This window comes from Gavia stellata, unplaced genomic scaffold (assembly GCF_030936135.1).
Source record: "Gavia stellata isolate bGavSte3 unplaced genomic scaffold, bGavSte3.hap2 HAP2_SCAFFOLD_95, whole genome shotgun sequence".
In the NCBI taxonomy this organism is placed as follows: Eukaryota; Metazoa; Chordata; class Aves; order Gaviiformes; family Gaviidae; genus Gavia; species Gavia stellata.
In genome coordinates, this window is record NW_026776961.1 from 108,186 (window position 1) to 127,797 (window position 19,612).

Here is a 19,612-nt window from a genome sequence, read left to right on the forward strand (position 1 = left end):
AATTGATTCTCATGTTTACCACTTCCTTTTACAGGTCCAGTAGTTTGAATCATTCTGTGAAAACGGTACTTAGAAAAAAATCCTGAAAAAAGACCGACAGCTGAAAAGTTACTACAGGTATAAATTTATGTGTGGGATTTTTTTTAAGTTCTAAAATTAAAATGTGCTTAATATGAGCGGTTGGAATTTTAATCGGTGTTTTTCCTTCTGTCTTTCAGCATCCTTTTTGTTACCCAGCCCTTAAATCCAAGTCTTGCTATTGAACTTTTGGATAAAATGAATAATCCTGATCATTCCACTTACCGTGATTTTGATGACGATGATCCTGAGGTAGGAATACGTTTTAATCGCAGGATCAGATTAAGGTTTCATTTGCCGACAAAACTAAATGCTTATGGTTCATTGAGGCACAGAATGTTTTGTGATCTGGGAACAGGCTGAAGGGTTGCTTTTACTTTTGGTTGTGCTGCTCTGTCACACGTCCAGGCCCTTAGCAAAATTCATTATATTTGGGGGAGAGACGCTCAAAGAGAAAGAGATGAAAACACCTTAAAATTTTGTTTGTGGTTGTCCTTCAACAATTTTGCAGCAGTATGTGTGGACTGCTTCTCCAGTCCCGAGTTCTGTCGTGCATTCTGCTTTCTGTTTCTCTGTGGAATTATGTTTCCATTCATCTCAAAGCAAGCATTCGTAAAAATAATTTTCTACTTCTGTAGAACTTGTTCTTTTGTTCCTAATTTACTTTCCTATGAGAAGAAGAGAATGATCCTGTAGTTGTTTTTGCCAAGGGGTTTGGTATGTGTTTCTTGCAGATTCTATTTTCTATCTTGGAATACTCTGAAACTCCATTTCACCTACGGTTTTGTCAAAGACAAAATTTCTGATTTTCTGCTTTAACAGCTGGGAAAAACCAACACGCTTATGTAAGATGATAAGCAGTGCAGGACTGAAGTGTTTCATAAACAAGAGAAAACAGATATTCTGTTACTGCATCCTGTCTTCATACTTAACTGTATGTTAGTGAAGACTTTCCAACTATCAATACCGTTAAACTGAGAGGCCAAAAAGGAAATGTTATCTGAGCAAAGACAAATGCTGGCCAGCATTGTCTTTACTTGCTCAAATCCAGTGTTTTAAAAACCCTTGTGTTGAAGGTGAGGACACTCTACAGATAAAATGTCTCCAAATAATTCTAACTTTCATGTACAAAAACGTACATGCAATCTTTATTTTTAGCTTCTGTTTGATTTCTGTCTTTCTTTGCTGCTATTATGCTAAAGAAACCTGCTAAAAACCAGGTACACAATACTGGGTTTCAAGTGAATATATTTTGGTATTGAAGTCTTTTATTGTTCACCTCCAGCCTCTGTTAGTGCCTCATAGGATACACTTGAGAAGTAGAAATGGGAGAAAAGACACGCTCTGAAATAAACTGTAAGCACGTGTAATATGACAACATTAAATATTCTTAAAATAATCATTGATATTCACATATTTCAACTAGTATTCTGCATAGCTGACGTATATAGAAACATTTTTAGTGATACAGAGGAAAAGAAAAACTTATGCTGTTTCACTTACGGATATAGGTTCTAGATGACTATGCCAAAGAAACATTAGTGTAAAACATTGGAATACACCTTTTGTCAGCACTTCAGCAAATCTCACTATTGCTTCATCTTAACTGAACAGGACGCAACCTGAGCTCTTCTGAGAGCTGGCTGGTATTGCTTCATATGCCACTGCAGGAGAGATATTCAGAGTGATGCCAGATTGTGCTAGGTAGCAGAATGGCAGAGGAAGATTTTTCTGCCTTAATTTAGTCTCTTGTTGTAGTTTGAACTGAAACAGTCCTGTAGAAATCAGGAGAGGAGGTGGTTGATCGCTGGCCATTACAAGCAGACTCCATCCCCCAAGCTGTAGTCATTCTTTTGTTTGAATTAAATCAGAGCAATCCTTGGCGCTTTAGTTGTCTTTCCTGAAGCTAAAATTGAGGGGAGGAGTGTTAATGAGCGTCTGCCAAAGAGCTTTCCTGGAAGATGCGATAAGCTCTCTCCAAACTCCATTCACGGCTCTTTAGTGCTCGTGAATCCCCCCAGAGAACAGGTCCCAGAGGGAATTCCCACAATGGCTGTGTGTTTTATCTAAATTACATCTGTATTGCTGCTCTAAAGAGGGCACTTGACAGCCTGTTTGCTGAATGGTTTTCCTCCTCTTTCTAATGAGTAGGTGGGGCAAGTGGCGATCGTGCTGCCTTTGTGATGGAAGAGTACTTTCTGTGCCCCTTAGTTTCCAGCAGGCACAAGTTGGGGGTGTGCCTGTGCCAGAAGTTTCCATCAGTGGGGCTGTGATGCACTCATTAAACGGGATTTGTCTTTTTTGTTAGCCTTTGGAGCTGAATTGGGACTAATTGCAGTCCAGCTTAGATTCTTGTTTTCCTTTTCTCCTCTTTAGTTGGTCAAGTAAAATTTGGTCCACCCTTGAGGAAAGAGACGGAGCCACATGGTGAGTTTGTGAGTTACAAGCAGCATGGGCTATGCTCTGCACATTATTCCCTGCAAATGTCTGTGGAGGAGGAGAAACCCAAGGTGTGTAGCATACCTCCTTAGCGCTGCTGAAGTTGGTAGTGATTTTTCTGACAAGTGACATATTGGTCCTGGATCTTTTGGTGCCATTGCAGTATATGCAGCAAGACCCCTTATTTGTGGGCTCTGCCAGGTGTGATGTATGTGCTAAGCAACAGCCCTTGGTCTTGTGGGTTTCCTCTATGCTTTATACCTCATTGCCAAGTATATCATTCCCCTTATTTATAGAGTTATGCTTTTTAATTGTAGAATGCCTGTGCATATTCAAATGTTCCTCTCCCTTGTGCTTGTATTGACAATGATTGAGAATGGAAATAATAAAATTGAGAGCCTGGGAAAGAGGTATTGACACGCGGAAACAAACTTCACAACTCACACAGAGTTATAAAGCAGGCATGTTTATTGCGGCACCGGGTGCAAGGGGATTTCTCCTCAAAGCTTGCACACCGGGTTAAAATCATGACAGGTATTTAAAACAGTTAACAACGTTAGTTATTCCTACTGGTTCTACCCCTTAATTAACTCTTGGTTAATACTTTTCTCACTTCATCTTAAAGTTACAGTTCTCTTTTAATTCACCACGCATGCTCAGAGAGTAGGGGGCTTAACTGGGTTGGGGCTTTTCTAGCTAGGAGGTGTGTTCCTTAGCATTCTAATGACATTATAATGAGACAAGTTAACTCTAGGGTACTGTTTTGGCAGTCCATTCTATTTTTCTACGATTCGTCCTTGTGCTAATCATTATTGCTAGTTAGCAGAGAGCTGGTGAAGACAGTCTTTATCTGTAATATGTCTAAGTGCCAGGTGCAGTTGTTATGAAGTATCTTCTTTACATTCTTCTGATTCTTCTTGCTTGTTTTTAACAGTTGTTTTTGACCTTGTTTTTCAAGATATTCTGTAACATTTCCCCCCTTTGAAACTTACGGATATATTTTATAATTTAACCTTGTCACACATTCTCAAATCTACCTGTCCTCTTACAACCTGGAAAAAGAAATAGAATATAAAATATTTCAATTCTAACCTGGTTATGCACGCAATAATACTATTAATACTATAATAGTATCAATATTATTAATAATAATTTCCAAGAGCCTTATTGAAGCAATTCTGTGGAAAAATCAGTTATCTTATGCATAGTCGATACCAAGTCTTCTCAGTGGTTTGGATATTAGTTCAGTCTGAAGTTCTGGGATTATCATTATATCAGTTCAGCGATGCAGTTGAAACAACAAAGTCGGTACCGAGCCCACGGTCGGGACGGTTTTCCGAGATGAATAACTCAATAACAACTAGTTTGTTATTAAGCAGGCATTCTTTAATACAGCGCTGGGCAGCACTGGGGATTTGTCCACCAGGAGTGCTCCAACAGGTTAGCAAAGCACCTCAGTTCATATACAGAAAAATCATACATATTCATCAGATTTCTACAAAGACTGGTCTTACCTGGTCTTATGTAGATGAGTTCCTGGAATTCATTTGCATAGCCCAAGCATGCGCAGTAAAATTAGGATTAGGGTCTTTTCACCCTCCGGTGGTCATTCATAGTCTTCTTCACACTGTCTGCTAGTTGAACTTCGGGCTTCCTTTGTCCATACATAGTCATGGGATTGGCTTATCCATCCTTTGGCCTCGGAATGTTAACGAGCTACCTCAAGGCCCATTTGATCTTATCAGGAAGGGAGTTACATATCTTGAAACATCCTATTATCAGTTCTGCTCAAGGAATAACTAAAACTATGCAAGTAAAGCTTTTATGTATCACAGTAGTGTCTCAGCCAGGGACCGTCAGTGATTTAACCCTTCATTCATTCCCCCCTTTTCTTTAAACTTTGTAAATTCTTTTACAAAGATTCAAAATTATCGTATTTCATTACCTTAGGCAAAGCCCAAACTCTGACAGTCAGCTTTTTCAGCTTATACCACAAGAGGCAATTGACGACTGTTAGTATGATAACAAATACCAACAGTATCAAAAGTGGATGAACTAAAACATTCAAAGTTTGTTTTGCAGAGGGTGAGTATCCTGAAAAGATATCCCACCAATGATGGGCAGTATCAGATTCAATTTGACTAGATAGTCCAACAAGTTTGTCTTTAGTTATCACTGTTTTAATGACAGATTCTGCTAGTGTCTTATTTCGCTTTCTTAAGTGCTCTTGAAGTTCTTGAGATTGGTTCAATATCTCGTTTAATTTCTTTAGAGATAAACTTGCATGACTTAACTTTAAGCTCTCATAATGCTAAAACATTGCCACTTGCTCCTCTGTATATGCAAAGAATGAGTATGTTTGCCCATGCCAAGTTTAATGAATGGGCTGGTTACGTTACATTCTTCAACTATTGATTGTTAGTCACCAAGCACACATTTCTAGCATTAACCTTTACAAACATTTTGAATACATTAGGAGAAAGGATTATCCATTTACAACTATTAACAGAATGTTCTAACAAGCAAGGTTCATATAACTGGGATTATTGTGCACACAAAAGGCCGTCAGGGGTGTTCTCGCTAAGATCTAAATCGTATTTTTTATTATTATTACCAATATACTTCCGGTAACCAATATTCTAGATTCTCTTGACTCGAAAAGAGTGTTGGCAGAATTAAAAATTTACACATTATTTCTGGGTCGGTTACATTATAGAATATCAATTTTCCTGCACACCACGTATCATACATTAATATTTGTTTCGGATCAGTCTTACAGACATGGGTCCTGTGGGTTGGGATTTCCATGATCCACTGGGCGCTTTCTTAATTCTTGAATAGTGGATCCAAGCAGCGTGTTTCTCAAGCTTGACTGCAGTGTAGGTTGTGAGCAGAACTTGAAAGGGGCCACTCCATTTCTCTTCAAGAGGATCACCTGAAATATTTTTAACATAAACCCAATCCCCAGGTTTAAACAAATGCACCGGGGAATCCAAACCCCATGCTCTAGTAGACATTACTAATTTATTTACTTTTTGTAATTGCTTCCCCAATGCAATCAGATATTGTTGTATATTAATTTCTCCTACTTGGGTGAGATCTTGCCCTTGATACCTAGGTTGAAATGGTCTTCCATACAAAATTTCAAAAGGACTCAGTTTCTCCTTAGTCCTTGGTTTGACTCGGAGCCTTAGTAACGCAATCGAGAGGGCTTGATCCCACCTTAAATTGGTTTCCTGGCAAATCTTACTCAACTGTGTCTTTATTAAGTGATTCATCTTTTCCACTTGCCCACTCGCTTGCGGGCGATAAGCTGTGTGCAATTTCCAGTTAATTTCTAAAAATTTACTAACTTGTTGAACTATTTGTGAGACAAAATGTGGTCCCCTATCAGAGGAGATCACTTCTGGCACTCCAAATCTAGGAATAATTTCTCTCAATAAAATTTTTGTTACCTCTCGGGCTTTATTGGTCCTACAAGGGAAGGCTTCGGGCCGCCCAGAAGAGGTGTCAGTTAATACTAATAGATACCTATACCCCCCTTTTCTAGGGAGTTCTGAAAAATCTATCTGCCAATTTTGACCTGGAACTTTCCCTTTGTCAATACTTCCAAATTTTACACGATTTTCTACTTTTGGATTATTCTTTAAGCATGTTTCACATCTATCACCCATGGTTTTCACAGTTTGAAACAAATTCCTGGCCACTATTTGCTTTGTAAGGGAATTATACAAAGCCTCAGTTCCCCAATGGGTCTTGTCATGTTCTGTTTTCACCAGTTTCCATAATATTTTAAAGGGAACTATTATTCTATTATCTTTTAATTTCGCCCAACCTGATGATTCAACTTCTGCTTCCAGATCTTTAATTAATCTAAGATCCTTTTCATCATAATTGACCAAGTCTGGTAGGGGCAAAGCTCTTTCAGGAACCAAACTTAATACCTTACCTTGTTCGGCCGCTCTTTTTGCCTCATAATCTGCCAATTTATTCCCCCCTTCCTGAGCAGTGTTACCCTTCTGATGCCCTTTGCAATGCATAATTGCAATCGCCGAGGGCAACTGTACCGCATCCAAAAGTCTTAGGATCATGTCAGCATGCTTAATATGTTTTCCTTGGGCCATCAGAAGTCCCCGTTCCTTCCAAATAGCTCCATGGGCATGAACGACACCAAAAGCATACTTTGAATCTGTCCAGATATTCACTCGTAGTCCTTCAGCAAGCTCTAATGCTCTCACCAAAGCAATTATTTCGGCTCGTTGTGCAGATGTACCCTTAGGGAGTGACTTTGCTTCCACCACTTGATCTGTGGTGGTCACGGCATACCCCGCCATCCGAGCTCCATCCTTTACAAAACTACTCCCGTCGGTATACCAAGTGTGTTCAGCTTCCTCCAGCGGCTCCTCCCTCAAGTCAGGCCTGCTTGTATACACGGCCTCAATGGTCTCTATGCAGTCATGCACAACAGTTTCCATTTCCTGCTTATCGCTTAGAAAAGAAGCAGGGTTAATGACAGTAGATGTAGTAATTTCCACATCATCTTGTTCCATCAATACTGCTTGATATTTCAAAAATCTTGATGGCGAGAGCCAGTGTCCCCCTTTTTGTTCCAAGACGGAAGTCACAGCATGAGAAGTATACACAACCATCTTTTGCCCCAGAGTAAACTTTCGGGCTTCTTGAATAATCAACACAACAGCAGCTACTGCTCGAAGGCATCCTGGTCATCCTTTACTAACTTCATCCAATTGTTTTGAAAAGTAAGCTACTGCTCGTTTATAAGGACCCAGCTTCTGAGCCAGAATTCCCAAAGCCACTCCTTGCCTTTCATACGAAAACAGCCAGAAGGGCTTTGTTATATCAGGCAGGCCCAAAGCTGGAGCCCTCATCAGTTCCAATTTAAATTTTTTAAATGCCCTTCTAGCTTCGTCAGTCCATACTAATTGTGTCTGGCTGTTTTCCAGTAGTTCGTATAATGGTTTAACCATAAGTCCATAATTATAAATCCATAATCGGCACCAACCTGTCATTCCCAAAAAGGTTCGAAGCTCTTTTACCGTGGTCGGTTCTGGAGTCCTGCAAATAGCTTCTTTTCGGTCTTTTCCGAGCTGTCTCTGTCCCTTGGAAATCACAAATCCCAAGCATATTACTTCTTTCTTCAGGATCTGGGCTTTCTGTAATGAGACTCGGTAACCACTTAGTCCAAGAAAATTCAACAAACTCACAGTCCATTCTTTACATTCTTCATTCGTTTCTGTGGCTATCAAGATATCATCCACATATTGCAAAAAATTCCCATTTCCCTGAGGTCTTTCCCAGGCCTCTAATTCTTTAGCTAATGGATTTCCAAAGATTGTGGGGCTGTTTTTAAATCCTTGAGGTAGCACTGTCCAGGTTAGTTGGGTTTTTCGTCCTGAATCAGGGTTTTCCCATTCAAAGGCAAACAAATTGCGGCTTTCAGGGGCCAAGGTGAGGCAAAAGAATGCATCTTTCAGATCTAATACTGTGAACCATTCATAGGTTTCCTTTAAATTAGTCAATAAGGTGTATGGGTTTGCCACTACCGGGTGTAAATCTTCCACTATCTTATTTATTGCCCTCAGGTCCTGTACTAATCGATAGGTTTTGCCATCAGGCTTTTTGACAGGTAGAATAGGAGTGTTATATTCTGAAGAACATTCAATTAATAATCCAAATTTTATAAACTCTTCTATAATGCTTTTCACTCCTCACCTGTCTTCCAATTTCAGAGGATACTGCTTTACCCTAACAGGTTGTGCTCCCTCTTTGAGTTTAACAACAACCAATTCTGCATTTTTAGCCTTTCCAGGTATCCCTGAGGCCCATACTCCTGGGTATACCTGGTCTTTTATTTCTTGTGGAATTCTTTCTTCCCTAATTTGGGGTTCAGTAAGAGCCAAACTTAAAATTTCCATGTGGTTTTCTTCTGGTATTTTAAATTCAATTTCTCCATTTCTAAATCTTATTTCGGCATTCAGTTGTTCTAATAAGTCCCTTCCCAAAAGTGGTTTAGGAGCCTCAGGCAGGTAGAGGAATTTATGTATCCCTACACTTTTCCCAATTTTGAATTTTAATGGTTTCAGAAAGAATGCCTTCTCAACCTGTCCAGTTGCTCCTACAATATTAACAGTTTGCCTACTCAGAGGTAATAAGGTCTGATTCAATACTGAAAACGTAGCACCTGTATCTATTAAAAATTCTACAGGTTTCTTTTCTTTCCCTAGCTGAACTTTTACCAAGGGCTCCGCTAGGGAAGATTGCCCTGGTCCCCGTCAATCATCTTCTACATCTGTTACCATCACCAGGTTGCCCAACTTCAGGCAATCCCTTTTCCAATGCCCCATTTGCTTGCAGTAAGCACACTGATCTTTCAGGAGGGGTTGATTTCCCCTAGGTGGGGCACTTACACCGCTTCTCATGGCCCCCCTCCCTCCAACAGTGTTGTTTCTTGATGGGTTGCGAGGGGGTACCTGGCCCCCTGTGCTGCGTAAGGCAGCCACTGTAGCACTGGCAATTGTTTTGCTCATTACTCTCCCTTTCTGACTATCCCTATTCCGATACACTTGCCAGGCAGCCTCCAACAATTTCTCTAAATCTCTCATATCTGTCCCTTGCACTTTCTGTAACTTTCTCCTGATGTCATCTGCCGACTGTCCCAAAAACAGGAATATCAAATGACCCTTTCCCTCCTGAGAGGTAGGGTCTAAAGGGGTATATTTCTGCATTCCTTCTTTTAATCAGTTCAAAAAATCAGTAGGGGATTCTTTTCTATCTTGTTTAATTTCATACAATTTAGACCAATTCACTGATTTCGGGACAGCATTTCTTATTCCATAAGCAATCCATTCCCTGTACCGCACTAACAAATTCCGGGCTCCTGTCTGATTAGGGTCCCAACCGGGATTAGTAATCGGAACATGGTTATCCACCGTTCCGGGCAGAGTTCCAGCTAAAACCAGAGCCTGTACCTGGGTCCTAGCCGCTCTCACAACCATCTGCTTCTCTGACTCACTAAACACCGCATCCAGCATTGCATCCACATCTTCCCAGTCAGGGTCCTGGGTTTTAACAATCAATTCAAAGCCTTTAGCAACCTTTTCGGGATCATCCCGATAATCACCTGCAGTAGCTCGCCATCCCTCCAAATCTGCTAAAGTGAAAGGTACTTTAATTCTGACAGGTCCTCCTGCTCCCATTGCCTGTCTTAGTGGAGCCTGTATGATAGGTCCCACTTTACTTCGAGTTCTGGTAATGATGGGAGAAAATTTAACATTAATCTCTTCCCTTTCCCTTGCCTCTGATTCACCCCTAACAGCACCAGCATCTCCTTCTCTCTATCACCTTCTCCTTCTGGTAGAGGCAAGCAATCCTCTAATCTCTCATTCTGTGAACCGATCTTTAAACATCTTTGCCCAATGCTGCAAGCCGAGCAGCATCTTTTTAGCTTCCTATTTTGCTTCTTGTTCTCTTTTTCTATCGCCAGGACCATAGGGTCCTGGGGTGCTAAATTGATTCCGCATTCTTTTTGCCATTCAGGGTGATTTCGCAAAGTGAAAAACATATCTGCATAAACCACTTCATCCCATTTTCCTCCTCGGCGCAGAAATAACATAAGCTGCAACAAAGTGTTGTACTTTAAAGTTCCGTTAAAAGGCCATTTTTCTTCATCATCTAGCTTCTATAAAGGCCACCACTGGTTACAATATTTAATTAAGGTCTTACGATTGAACAGTCCCTCCAGGTGGTCCCCCGATATCTTTCCAGTGGTCTAAAATGCAGCCCAAAGGGCTCTTTTTCAACACTCCGCCTTGTTGGTTCCCCATTCTCAATTTATAGGACACAAGGACAGGGGTCGGGGCACGAACACTACACAAAACTGACAATTACTATCACAGATAAAATAACAACTATTAACTCCCAGGTAAAAAATGTCAACTTAGGCTGATGAAAGATTTTCAAATACGCGTATATCAGACTGCAATCAAATACAAATGCACAACCAAATGACCGTACTAACCAAATGATCAATACAAACCATACAACGTAGTAACCAAGTGATTAATACAAATCATACATGCAATTGTATGCCACCCGGCGGGCTTCTCACGAACCGCGACTTAAGAGCAGCTTCAAATGACCGGTCCCAAAGCAAAAAGAATGCCTTATTCTTACCAGAGGTCCTTGTCTGCCCCCGCGAGGATCCGCTGAATCGGTGAGTCCCTCCAGAGAATTCTCCAGGGCCGGCCTAGGGAGTCGCCGACTCAGAGGTTCCTGCAGCCGGACAGAGATCGTCCCATCTGGGTCGCCAAAACTGAAACAACAAAGTCGGTACCGAGCCCGCGATCGGGACGGTTTTCCGAGATGAATAACTCAATAACAACTAGTTTGTTATTAAGCAGGCATTCTTTAATACAGCGCTGGGCAGCACTGGGGATTTGTCCACCAGGAGTGCTCCAACAGGTTAGCAAAACACCTCAGTTCATATACAGAAAAATCATACATATTCATCAGATTTCTACAAAGACTGGTCTTATCTGGTTTTATGTAGATGAGTTCCTGGAATTCATTTGCATAGTCCAAGCATGCGCAGTAAAATTAGGATTAGGGTCTTTTCACCCTCCGGTGGTCATTCATAGTCTTCTTCACACTGTCTGCTAGTTGAACTTCGGGCTTCCTTTGTCCATACATAGTCATGGGATTGGCTTATCCATCCTTTGGCCTCGGAATGTTAACGAGCTACCTCAAGGCCCATTTGATCTTATCAGGAAGGGAGTTACATATCTTGAAACATCCTATTATCAGTTCTGCTCAAGGAATAACTAAAACTATGCAAGTAAAGCTTTTATGTATCACAGTAGTGTCTCAGCCAGGGACCGTCAGTGATTTAACCCTTCATTCACAGTTAGGGTCATTAATTGCTCGTATATGATCACGGTTTAGGTTTGGCAACTTTGGTTTTTTTCTTAATTCTTTGGTATCAATCCCCCCTTTTGAAGTAGTTAGATTTTTATTACTTCCATATGTTTCTTTCAATGGTTCTTTTAGTACAGCCTATGCAGATTCCTATAATAATCACAATCACGATCACATAAATTACTCCCTCCAGCAATGTAGCTAACCATCCTTTTAGAGACCGCCCACCTAATTCTTGGAGATTTTTGTTGAACCGATTATTTTCCGCCGCCTCTTTTATCGCTTTATTGTCTTTTGCTACTTTTCTCATTTTGTCTAATTGTTCTTGCAGGTTTTCAGTGATATTTGGGATGCGGATACAGCAGTGCTCTTTGTCTAACTTAAGATAGCCACACACTCCTTGTTCTTTGACTAATAGCAAGTCTAAGGCCAGCCTATTTTGTAACGTCATTTCAGTGTTACCTTGGATTTGTTTGTTGATAATTTGGAATCCTTTCTGAGTGGCTCTCGATAAGGCTTCCACCTGCCAAGTCAGATTTTCTATTAACATTCGATTTTCTAAAGGCATCAGCCCTGGTAATGGGAAACTTTGGAATCCCCGCTCAAATTGTACTGCTGCGGAAGGCTCCGTCCAAATATCGGGGTCTTTTTCTGTCTCGGTATCTCTTTTAATTCATCCCCAATATTGAGCTTTGATTGGACTCTTTTTCCATATAGGACATAAGGTCAGTAATCCTGAAGTTGCTTGTCTAGTTATTGTACTAAGTCATAGTCGGGTAGTCCAATACCCATCTGATGTAACCCAGGTTGTGTAGCCTGGGGATGGAACGTCTTGTTTACAATCATTAGTTGAAAAATTTTGGTTTTTACAACATTCTATCATTGTCAAGGTAGAATTTAGGATTGATATTTCACTCTAATTTAGAACATTGGGGCACATCCAATTGGTTTGGCTAACATAAGTAGCCTTCGTTCCCCAATTAAAGCCCCAGTCCACATTCCCTATATATTTCCAATGTCTTTCCAAAGGTCTGGTCCAAATTCTGAGTTTTGTTCTAAGGTTAGTACATTCTGGAGTGGTGGTTACGTTAGGTACTGTATTATTAGTGACGCAGAGTTTCAGTAATCCTGCGGCCTGTCCGCCGGAGGCTGCCAATGCTATTTGCAGAAACTGGGCATGTAAGGGATGGATCCCTTGGGGCATTGTTTTTCTGAGCCTCTCCCAAATACTGTTCTGTTGTCCCCTGATCTCCAAAAAGTAGCATCTTGTAAAACATCGCTTCCTCTCTGTCTACGTTTATTGTCTTTGTCTAAATAGTAAGAGACATTGGCCTGCTTAAAGGCTCCTGTGATGTTGTCGTGTTCCTCTAGTAAAGATAAATTTACCTGGATAGTGCCCCATGGGATGGACTGACTGGCCGAGTGAGGGACTGGGACGCATGCTGTAACGCTGGTAAGACTATGCATTTTGCCAAACCCTTGTATCAAAGTTAGAATTAGGGTTTCATCCAAATCTGTATTGACCTCTCCACCTGTATCAACTTCCGCACTTCCTGACATCGCTGCAAGAGATATAACCCAGAACTTCATGATTCCCGCGTTAATTTTAAACGTAAAGGTCCCTCTTGTTTGACAGTCCATTGTGGTGACGCGGCTGGCTTGATGCTGCTGCGATGTATCCACGGACCGACTCCCTCAAGCTTGAAAGCAGTATGGGTGGTGAGTAAAACTTGAAGAGGTCCTTTCCACTTCTCTTTCAACAGCTCGTCTGACCATGTCTTCAGATACACCCGGTCCCCTGGTTGGTAGTGATGCACAGGCACGTCCAAAGATAGTGGCGTGCTCACAGTGATGTACCTGTGGAGAGAGGACAAAACTTTCCCAGAGAGATAACATATTCTTTTAGGTAATGTCTTCCTGCAATTTCAGGATTAACTCCTGTTTCAGTCATCTGATAAGGTTTACCATATATGATCTCAAAAGGACTAACCTTTTCTTTGGTTCTAGGCTGGATGCGTATCCATAGCAAAGCTAAGGGTAAAGCATCCAGCCACTTTATCTGAGCCTCCTGGCAAATTTTACTTCTCTGTCTTTCTAGGCTTTGGTTCATTCTTTCTACTTTTCCACTTGATTGAGGTCTCCGTGGGGTATGGAGATCCCATTTTATCCCTAACGCTTTCGTCAAACTTTGAACAGCTTCTGCTATGAAGTGTGGGCCCCTATCCAAAGATAGTCCAATGGGTACCCCAAATCTCGGTATTATTTCCTTAAGTAGCACTTTTGCTACTTCTTTTGCCTTGTTGATGCGACAAGGGAAAGCTTCTGGCCAGCCTGAGAAAGTATCTAACGTTACTAAAAGATCTCGGTATCCATTTTGCCGTGGTAATTCGGAAAAGTCTATTTGCCAGTAGTCTCCTGTTTCCTCTCTTTGTCACCCCTGGTAAAGGTCTTCAGGGTAGGCGAGGATTATTCTTCAGGCATAGCTCACATTTCTTTGCTATGCTCTTAATTATTCCAGTCATTCGTACACTTAGCACTTGTGTTTTTAATGCTTCCACCATTGTTTGAATTCCCCAGTGAGTTTCTTGGTGTTGCCTATTGGCTATTTCACGCATGATTTCTTGTGTAACTATTACTTGGTGTGAAGGAGTTACCCACCATCCTTCTTAATTTTTGTTTGCTTTCAGTAGGTTAGCCAATGGATTGTCTTCTGGTGTATACTGCGGATTCTCAGGTCCCAACCTCTGAACCCTTTCTGGCAAAACTAGCAATATTTGACCTTCAGCTGTTTCTCTCGCAGCTCTATCTGCCACGCGGTTCCCTATATGCATTGGGCTATTTCCAGTTTGATGTGCCTTGCAATGCATAATTGCCACTAATTGGGGTAGATTAATTGCCGGTAGTAATTGTTGGATCATTGGCCCGTATTTGATTGGGGATCCCTGAGATGTGAGGAGTCCCCTTTCTTTCCAAATGGCTCCATGAGCATGCACCACTCCAAAGGCAAATTTTGAATCTGTCCATATATTAACAGTTTTACCTTTTGACAGTTCTAATGCTCTCAGTAAGGCTATGAGTTCTGCTTTCTGGGCCGAAGCGTTGGATGGCAGAGCTTTGGCCTCAGTCACTTCCTTACCAGTTACTACTGCATAACCTGGTTTTCGTGTTCCATTCCGCATAAAGCTGCTACCGTCTATGAACAGGTCCCAGTCTGCATTTTCTATCGGTAGGTCTTTCAGGTCTGGTCTGCTGGAGCGCATCTGTTCTACAGTTTGCAAACAGTCGTGTGCTAATTCTTCTCCAGCAGGATCAGTAGTTAGGAAGGTCGCTGGATTCAGGATCGTGGTTACCTTCAGCTCCACGTTGTCTTGTTCCAGCAGAACGGCTTGATATTTCAGCATCCAGCTTGGTGACAACCAGTGTCCTCCTTTTTGTTCCAGCACTGCTGTAACTGCATGGGGTACAAATACAGTTAATTTTTGCCCAAGGGTCAATTCTCAGGCCTCTTGGATCAGTAATACTGTAGCCGCCACTGCTTGGAGACATGCTGGCCATCCTTTGCTAACATTGTCTAGTTGTTTTGAAGAATACCCCAGGGGTCTTTTCCAGGATCCCAGCTTCTGGGCCAGTATCCCTGAGGCAATATGCAGTCTTCCATGCACAAATAATGCAAATGGTTTTTCCAAATTCAGAAGGCCTGGAGCTGGAGCATTCATTAAAGCTTGTTTCAATTTCATAAATGCATCTCTGCACTCCTGAGTCCAGAAAAGGAGATTTCCTTCCCCTTGTACAGCTTCATATAAGGGTTTGGGAGTGAGTCCAAAATTTATTATCCACAGGCGACACCATCCAGCCATTCCGGGAAATGCTCTGAGCTCTTGTTTCGATTTAGGTTCGGGGATCTGGCCAATGGCCTCTTTTCTTTCAGTTCCAAGACTACACTGGCCCTGGGAAATTGTGTACCCCAACTATATTACCACCTGCTGAGCGATCTGTGCCTTTTTCCGGGATACTTTGTACCCTGCCGTCCCCAAAAAGTTTAGGAGTTCTATTGTCATTTGTATGGAATCCTTCTTGTCATTTGTTGCTAGCAGTGTGCCATCTACATATTGCAGTAAGGTGGTATTTTTATGCCTCTTTTGCCAGTCTTCTAATTCTCTGGCTAATTGATGTCCAAAGATGGTAGGACTATTTTTAAATCCTTGTGGTAATACTGTCCAACACAAGTGAGTTTTTCTACCTGTCTTAGGGCTTTCCCACTCAAAAGCAAACAGTTCTTGACTTCTGGCTGCTAGCGGAAGGCAAAAGAAAGCATCTTTCAAGTCCAGTACAGTAAACCATTTGTCTGTTTCCTTCAGGGTGGTCAAGAGAGTATACGGGTTTGCCACTACTGGGTGAACATCCTGTACAATTTCATTTCTAGCCCTTGAGTCCTGGACCAATCTATACTCTTCTGAATGCGATTTTTTAATTGGCAAGATCAGGGTGTTGTATTCTGATGGACATTCTTTTAGTAATCCAAAATTTATGAATCGTTCTATTAATGGTTCTAATCCTTTTCTTGCCTCTTAATTTAATTGGATACTCTTTTTGTCTTACCGGTCTGGTGTCTGGTTTCAACTGAATGATTACCGGTTCTGCCGCTCGGGATCGTCCTGGTGCTCCTGAAGCCCATACTAGAGGGGTTACAGGATTTTCAGCTGCTTCTGGTATTTCCTGTAACTCGGCTTCCTTCTGTAACATAAAAACTTGAGCATCCAAAGCTTTCTTGTCAGGAATATGGATTTGGATTTTTCCTTTTTCAAAAGTAATTTGTGCATTCAATTGACTTCATATGTCTCGTCCTAATTAGCGGCACAGGGCAATCAGAGAAATCGATGGGTTAACACCCTTTTCCCAATTGTAAACTTCAAAGGCTGGAAAAATGGCCGATTTTCTTTCTGCCCCGTGGCACCAATAACTGATGTACTCTGATTACTCAAATTAGCCTTGCATGTATTCAATACCAAATAAGTGGCCCCCGTATCTACTAAAAATTGTACTTTTTCATTCCCCAACTTTACTCTAAGGAGGGGTTCTGTTGGGGAGGGTTCCGATTCTTCCCCCGGTCTCCCTCAGTCTGAATCTATTGTCATCATGTTAGCAGCCTGATTTGGCATCTTCTCACGACCTTGTCTTCTTAACTGCGGGCACTCCCTTTTCCAGCGTCCTTTCTGTTTGCAGTAAGCACACGGATTTATCTCCAGCAGCATTCCGACCCTCCGTACTCCACCAGGAAATCTTTTTCGCTTTATGGGAACTCTGAACTTGCTAGTTTCTTGGGCTATGGCTACTGCCAGCATCTTACTATCTTTAAGCCTCTCCTTTCTCTGCTTTACTTCCTCCACCTTTTCCCTGTTGTTGTACACTTTGCAGGCACGCTCTAACACTTTGTGCAATGAGCGGGCATCTGCCCCCTCTAGTTTCTGTAATTGCCGTTTTATGTAGACTGTCCCATAAAGATGTGGCCCAACGAGACAGCGTCTGCTTCATTGTCTGGATTCAAATCAGTGTATTTTCTTGCAGCCTCCATTAGTCTTTCAAAGAAAGAAGAGGGGTCCTCATTCTTTCCCTGAATGACCTGATACAATTTAGACCAATTCTTTGATTTTGGAATAGCATTCCAGACACCATACAGAATCACTCGTTGGTACTTGGATAATAATAACCTTTGAGCCTGGACGTTAGGATCCCAATTGGGATTATTGGAAGGGGAATGATCCTATATCCATCCTGCTATTGCAGCTTGAACATGCACTCATTCTGCCTCCTCCTTAGCTTTAGCCAAAAATCAATCTTTTCTCATCATAAGAAACTAAATTATTCAAGACAACTTGCAGATCTTTCCAGTCCGGATCCTGATTTTTGATTATAGTCTCCATAACCTTTGCCACCTGCTCGGGGTCCTCCCTATATACACCTGCCATCTCCTTCCATGCCTTTAAATCCGATACCGAAAACGGCACTTTTACCCAAACTGGTGCTCCGTCTGGTCCTACGGCTTGTCTGAGGGGGGCTTGTACGTTAGCCTGTACATTCCGAGCATTTCCCCTCCTAGTTCTCCCCGCCACCAGACTAAAATCCTCTTCGCTGGAACTGTCAGAATCATTGTCTCACTCTTCTCTCCTTCTGTTCCTACCCCTCCTTGGTACAACCAACATCTCTACCTCTTCCTGTTGCTCTTCTTCACAACTCTCTTTATATTTATTGCATTGCTTGCTGATGCCGCACGCTGAACAACAATGCTTAGGCGCTTTCTTTTTCTCTGCCTCTAGGGCTAATACACCACTTTCACTTGCACTCAAGCCACACTCCTTACGTATGTTATAATGATCCCGCAAAGCAAAGAACAAATTCACGTATGGTACCTCATCCCATTTTCCTTCACGCCTACAGAACAGCACTAACTGTAACACAATGTTGTAATTTATACTTCGTTCTTAGGCCATTTCTCCTGATCATCCAGAGTATACAGAGGCCACCAGTGATTGCAATATTCTATCCGTTTTTTCCGAGTAAGGGGATCACCCCCAAACTTGCTCCAGTGGTTTAGCATACACCCCAAAGGGGAACACTTAAGAATCCCCCCTTCAGTAGATTGTCCAGCACCCATGATGTAAAATGACCACGTAGATGTGTCCAAATCAAAATCCAGATTCAGGGCGTCCCTGTAGTAGCATACAAATCACACAAAATTATACAGTAGTGTACTCCCGATATCAATACCAGCAACTTAACAACATGTACTGAATTCAGATACGACTTATTTGCAAGCAACCAATACCAATATCAATATTAATATCAAATACCAATGTTGTTAGTCTCCCAGAGAGCTGTCACAGAAACTCACCCGACCAGGGAATCGGAGGGCCTCCCCGAAAATGCTCCAGTGCGCTCAGGAGTCCTCACAATTCCTCTGGTCCATCAAGATTCTGGAGAGCAGGTCCCATCTGGGTCGCCAAATTCTGTTACCGAAAATCGTAACGAAGAAAACTCTCCAAACCAAATGATAGTTTAGAAAGCCGACATTGGTTTATTGCAGCGGCGGGTGCATGGGGGATTTCTCCTCCTAACATGCATACCTGGTTAAAATCATGACAGGTATTTAAAACAATTACCAAAGTTAGTTAGGCCTACTGGTTCTACCCCTTGATTAACTATTGGTTAATACTTTTCTTACTTCATCTTAAAGTTACAGTTCTCTTTTAATTCACCACACCTGCTGAGAGAGTAGGGGGCTTAATTGGGTTGGGGTCTTTTCTAGCTAGGAGGTGTGTTCTTTAGCATTAGAATGAGATTATAGTGAGACAGGTTAACTCTAGGGCACTATTTTGGCAGTCCATTCTATTTTTCTAAGATTTGTCCTTGTGTTAATCATTATTGTTAGTTAGTAGAGAGTTGGTGAAGACAGTCTTTATCTTCAGTATGTCTAAGTGCCAGGTGCAGTTGTTATGAAGTATCTTCTTTACATTCTTCTGATTCTTCTTGCTTGTTTTTAACACTTGTTTTTGACCTTGTTTTTCAAGATGTTCTGTAACATCAAGACCTGATCCAGACTGCCCAATTCTGATTGAAATTGTGTCAGTTGCTCCTGCTTGTGTCTGAAGTAAATAGGAGTTAGGTCAGATTTGCAACTAATACAGATGTGTACTCAAAACCTCCCCTGAGATCCGAAATTGGTGACTGCTGCTTTCAGGGCCATTAGTTAATGAAAATGCCCTGAAGGCTGTAGTCAGTAAGAATAAGGCAATGTTGAGTCATGCACATTGCATTCTAATGGTGAGCAGATGGACCCCCTTTGTCTCCTGAAATGGCTGAAGAAGGGCAGTTTTCACTTGGGGCTGCTCTGCTCAGAAAAGAACTGGATGGAAAGAGCTGCCCAAGTGCAGCAGCCCTCCTACCTCTGTGTCTGTGTGTGTGCGTGTGTTTGTGTGTGTGTGTTCAGAAGTGCCTTTCTCCACCTTGCTGCTTCTCGGTCTGTTAGTAATTGAGCTGCAAGTCATCTGTGAATGAATGGGTGCTATTTCATTCTAGCCCATGTTGCCACGTGGCTGAATGGGGTTTCATCTTCTGTCTCTGAGCACGGTAAAGCTAGGCAAGCATTAAAAAAGAGAGACATGGA